The following is a 6,529-nucleotide window of genomic DNA, read 5'->3' on the forward strand; positions in this document are numbered from 1 at the left end:
TGTTTACATTCGACTAGCTGTCGGTCAAGCGCGCCCTCTACATTAATATATGTAAAGACGGCATGACACCATTCATTTAGACCCATCAATTATAATGGTAAACCTGTTAAAACCAAATACTATATTATATAAAGCTTAAATTCCAGACCGCACATAAACGTCACATTACCTCATGCATCTGACATCCAGAGTCAGGGAGGCTAAAAGGCAGATATGGGATCATATTAGGAATGTGTACAGGTTATTAATCTAAATACATCAAAAATTATGAAGAAAGAAAGAAAATAATATACATTATGAAATCTATACATATCATATATATTAATATAAATATATATAGTATAAATTATGAAAAATATTTTTTATTTATTATAATGGCATCTTTAGTCCTCTCCTATAGTGGTGGAAAGTACATTTACGCAAGTACTGTACAATTTTGAGGTACTTTACTTGAGTATTTCCATTTTCTGCTACTTTATACTTCTACTCCACGACATCTCAGAGAGAAATATTGTACTTTTTACTCCACTACAGGTATTTGATACCTTGAGTTACCAGTTACTTTGCAGATTCAGATTAATAATACAAAATATAATCAACAAATAAATGATGTATTATTATGGATAAAGATAGCCTTTTTATTGAACCCTTGGTGAAATTCTCAATACAATAAATGAATTATTACTTACATTGCAGATTCAGATACATAATACAAAATATAATTAACAAATGCATTAAGATGTATGATTATTATGTATGAAGATAAGACTTGGCTGCTCCCTGACAGTATAGTAAAAAAATAAGCCCCACATTTACCTGCTTCAACATTAAAGTAGTGTATATTAAATCATCAATAATTATAATCAAGTAATATCATGTACATTATTCTGAAAATGGCCATTCTGCATAATGGGTACTTTTTTTACTTTAAGTTTATTTTGATGCTAATACTGATGCTTTATACTTTTACTTAAACTTACTTACATACAATTTTGACAACAGGACTTTCACTTATAGTATTTCTCCCCTGTGGTATTAAAGATCTGAGTACTCCTTCCACCACTGAGTGGTGCTGATGGTTTGTGTAGGGGTAGAAGGGTGGATGTGCTACTGCTGAGAATATTCTATAAATACAACACAGTTCATTGTACAGTTTATTTTGATAGTCTTGCTGTCTACATGAGTGCATCTGAAGGGAGCTTGTATTAGTAATATAATATCTCTATCACTACAAGGTCTGCACCGTCTTGTATACAAGCTACCTTGTTCCCACTTGAAGCTCCTATGTGGTCTGCAATACAGCTGCTTCAGGATGGATTCTGAGGCATCAGCTGTTGATGTTGGGATGTTGTATAATTTTCATAGTAGTAAAAATGTGAAAATTTGAATGAATCTTCCAAGTGTTTTCTCAGTGGAGTTACACTGATGTGTTACCTAGACTCAGTTTGATGCTCTGTTTCGTTTTCTCTTGACAATTGTAATGCAGTTTATTCTTGCTTAGCGTTTATGTCGGGCTGGGTATCATTTCTGTCAGTTGTACCATAAAAGGCTATGGGCAGAGATATGTGTCACTAGAAATAGAATTTGTATAATTTACATTTGAATAATATTTGAATAATTTACATATGAATTGCTCAACTTGAATAAACTGCATTGGAAAACTGAATCTGAATAGCATACTTTCAAATTTAATCTATCAGTTTGGAATTTAATTTAAATGAACTTGAAACTGAATGTAATAGCCTGAGTTTTGATAGTTTGTTTATTGGATTAAATCCTGAATGCTAAGTGGCAGAAGGAAGGTCCGTTTCTGCAAAATATGTCAGCTACAGTAGCTTGGAAAATAGAGATATGAGGCAGTGAATTTGATGAAATACTGTTTATAAGGCTCCGGGCAACGTTAAATGAGAAGTTTATCTACACAGGAATAAATATTTGAAAGCAATACAGAATGACTGAGAGCATTGCTGCATTATATTCCTTTATATTTTTGTTAATCATTTTAATTTTCACCTGGCACCTGAATATTGTGTTTTCCTTTACAAAAATAGACATTTCCAACATAACTTCATACAGAAATTGGTGCATAAAAAATCACCAGAATGCAGGAAATAAAGTGTTTGATGCTCAAAATTTCCTTGGGGGGGGGGTCAACCCAGACCCCCACTTCATATGTGTCCCCCCTAATGTTGAAAGGAAACCTATCCTCCTGACTGTACACATTCTCGTTAGGGTCTGAGCCCCCCTAATGCTCTGATCCTACAATCACTCCTGAACAGGAATCATTTGAACTGTTCACTTAGCACCAAGTGGTTCATCAGCATGTATCAAAGACGTCCCAGTTTCACCCTCCATTCTTTACATTTACATTCACCTTGTCTGTAAGGCTGTCAGACCATAATGGCTCAGTATATTTCAGAGTCCCACAGAGTGAGAGAACGGCTCTGTTCAGGTGTTAATGCTCACTGTGGGGATTATGCATCAGCCACTGTTCCTCCAAGGTGTTCAACTTGAGCTCCTTTCTCATGCCATGTTCCACACATTCTGGTGATTCATTTGAACAATTCAGTATTTAAATGTAAAAGCTGACAAATGTTAGAGATGAGATGGGAACAATGCTTTGGATGCCAGCTAGATTTAAACATTTAGAGTTAAAGGGATAGTTTAGACAGGAGTGGCACCCAAACTCATCCTTAAAAGAGGTTCCTGCAAACCAATAGAGATAGGTTTATGGGGTGTCTAACTAAAGGCCAGGTAATTCTCTGTAATTTACTTTAATACATAAATACGCACTACAATAACACTTGCCCTTTACAGAGGTCCCTGATTGTTTATGTTAAATGTATGGCTCTATTGGGGGGGCTCATGATAACCAATGCAAACATGATGTGAAACAGTCTTGTACGACACTGAAATCTCAGTCTCACTCACTCATCTCCATCAGGGCAGGTGCCTGTTCCCTCATCATATTTGGTGCAGTACACATCTGGGCTGTAGTTGAAGGTCCCGTCTCGTCTGCGGATGGGTCTGCGGCACCGCTGGTTCAGGAAGTGCCAGTGGAAACAGGAAAAAGGCCTGTGCTGTGTACATTTATGCTGCACGAACAGGGGGCACTGCTCAGTTCTGAACTCCTTCAGATATCTGGGAGACAGGAAAAGCGAGGAAGGGGGTGAAATACATTTCTAGAAAGTGGTACTGCCTTTTACAATTTCTTCTATTCATATTAATTTACAGTACATTCAATAGATTATTACCAAAAGTATGTATATCATAAGTCTTTAATATCTCCTAATGTCACTGTTCTATCAGACAGGTACACAGGAGTGGTTCACCGTCAAAAAGGGTTTACATCAGCCAATGACTAAGGTGAAGCCTTCACATTGTGGAGTTGAGGGTGATGTGGTTTCTCCATTTGATCTGACAGCACTAAAGTCATGTTGTTTTTGCATCATGCTGATACACAGGAGCTGTCAGAGATCGTGAGCGCCCTCTCCAGGTTGATTGGGGAGGTTCAGGAAGACATCAAACACAACAAGGATGCCTGGAATCGGGTATTTGTCAGGTAAGGTGGGACAACTGAGACTGCTGAGATAACTGGAAGTACTAGTGTTGACTTTTCTTCATTCATAGACATTTTGACTTGGTATCAACATTGATCATGGCTGCATTCCATTCAGGTTTGTCAGTTCCTGCGTCCTGGTTTTGTTATCTGTTACACCAGTGCTTTTTCTGACATGTCAAACTGTCAAATTAGGTTTTAATATATGAGAGGGCTTTGGTCTGCCACTATTAGTAAGTAACAAAAAAAGCCCTGCTCTTTCAACAGTAGCAAACCAAATAGCAGGAGGAATATTTCAACCCTTGTAGTCATTAATGTGTTATTTTTTTCTCATCACTATAATGGCGTGCAAGTGGATGTGTTCACTGTAGTCTTTAAGAGGTTTGACTCCCTGGTAAGTGACAAATGGAACCATTTGAATCAGCTAAGGCCTCCTCTCCATCACATGAGGCACGCTTGCATCGACACCACCCATCATGTTCCACATGTGTTCATTTCAACTCATTTCGAAAGTGGATGTGAATTACACTAGGCCTACATCAAAGTGTATATTGGTACTATCATTTCTTGATATTATTGAATTGCAGTTGAAATGTCAAGTGTTTAGGTTGGTTTGGTTTGCATTCCTGAAACTTGGAGTGGCAGAAGCTAACACACTGAAAACATAAATGAAGATCGGCACACTGCAGCTCCCTTACCGGCACATCCACATGTGACGTTTCGAGCTCTTCTTCAAACATCATTTGTGGATGTGGCAATGAATTGGCCCCTAATGGAGTTACAGTGTGCTGTCTTTCATTTATGTTTATGCTGTTTCTATTGGTCCAGCTTCTGCCTTCAATGTTATTTGAATGTGCACGACCACTTTGCGTTAGAAGCTGACACATTTCTTTCTTTCAAAGTTTTTATTGGGTTATTTACAAGTAATCTAACAATGTAGTTGTATATGGGATGTTATGTGATACCATCAAGATGTTAACCCCCCGTCCACGTGAGGTCCGGGGAGATGGTGGATCCCAGAAACCTGAAGGCTTCCACAGCAGACACCGTGTTGTTCAATATGTGGGGGGGCAGTGTTGTCATCTCCAGGTTGTTTTGACTGCACCAGAGTCCTTGGTGCAGAGGATGTCACAGAGGATGAGAGGTGTGAATGTGGACTTGTCTAAGCTGCAGTGAAATACATTGAGGTCGCCGGCCAGTTGATGGGACTCCACAGTGTGTGTGTGTGTGTGTGGGTGGGGGGGGGGGGGGGGGGGGGGGGGGGGAGGGGGGGAGAGGGGTGGTCTCCTGTAGCTAGTGATGACCTGCAGGCTCCTCCACACCACAGCTTCGTTGGTCCATCTCCTCACAGTCTGGACTACAGGTTTAACAGATCTGAACTTCCTTCTGTAGGTCGGGCGGAGATGAACCAGAGAGTGGTCGGACAGTCCCACGTCTGACCGGCCGATGGAGCGATAGGCGTCCTCTAACGCTGTATAGCAGTGGTCCAGTGTGCTCTCATCTCTGCTGATGTGTTGTCTGTATTTTGGTAGTTCCTGGCTGAGGTTTGCTCCGTTAAAGTCCCCCAGAATAATGAGCGGGGAGTCTGGTTTGTCACTGCTCCACGTTAGTGATGTGATCAGCCAGATGTTGGACCGCCTCACTAACACAGGAGGCCTGAGGAGGGATGTATACAGCCACCAGAATGAACGAGGAGAACTCCCGCCGCGAATAACCGGTTTACAGTCTATGAAGAAGGTTTCTATGTGAGTTCTATGTGTTTATATGTCATCACTCGAACATCTGTACACATGTTCTCTTCAACACTTGAACATCTGTACACCAACCCCGGGGGTTGTCTCGCATGGTCCCGTTAGATCCGCCCGGAGGAGTGTGAAGCCCGGCAGATGGAGTGAGGTGTCACTCGGGATGTGCTCACCGAGCCAGGTTTCGGTGAAGCACAGGGCGGCATATGTGCGGAAATCCCGGTTTCCTCCGTTGCGGTGCAGCAGCGCGTCCATGTTGTCGTCCAGAGAGCGGCCGGTCACCAGATGTAGTGACGGGAGCGCAGTGTAAAACCCTGCTGACACAGTTTAACCAGCGCTCCGGCTCGCTTCCCTCGACGGCGTCTCGTGGTACAGTTAGTCACTCTCGGACCGTCGTGTGTATTCATGTTGTTGGTGGTCTTTAAAGCCAAACTACCGTGATACTGACGTAGAAGCTAGGTGGCTCTCTGTTTCCAGCTCGGCTCGGGTGGTGGTGTATGGTGTGTATAGTGTAGTATGTGTATGGTGTGTATGGTGTGTATGGGGGCGGGACGCTACATTACGAATTCTCCGCCGAAAGCATGACCCTCCCTACTCCGCATCTGATTGGCTAACACTCTTTGCCTTAATTGGTTAGGTTTAGACATTAAGAGTGAGTGTGATTAGTTAGGGAGGGTAAGAATATCACGGGGAGCCAATCAGAGGCAGAGTAGGGCGGGTCATATCGCATCTGGGATATTTTGGATTCATTTCTTTAAAAAATCTTAAGTAAATAAATGGTACAAACTTAGACAAAATACAGACTAAAATAAACATTATTATTACAGCATTAGGGAGATGAAGAAAAATAAGAAGAAAATAAAAAATATATATATATATATACACTGTATATGTATGTGTGTGTATATATATATATATACACACACATACATATACATATATAATATATACGTATATACAGAGGGAGAGAGAGAGACTTATAAATGATATAAGACAGATCAACACATAATTGGTTATAATGAAGTATGATAGACAGATTAAAAATATTTAAAAAATAACTTTAAGACAAGGACACAACATTATGTAATAAAATACCTTAAAGCTGCACTAATCAATATTTAAAAAATTAGCAAACTGCAAATCCTATTTTCCAGAGGACAGCAGTCTGAGGCCACTGGAGTCCAGGAGAGGAGAGCGAGAGGCTCAGGCCTACGTGAAGAAGCGA

The sequence above is a fragment of the Sebastes umbrosus genome, chromosome 20, assembly GCF_015220745.1.
Source record: "Sebastes umbrosus isolate fSebUmb1 chromosome 20, fSebUmb1.pri, whole genome shotgun sequence".
Lineage (NCBI taxonomy): Eukaryota > Metazoa > Chordata > Actinopteri > Perciformes > Sebastidae > Sebastes > Sebastes umbrosus.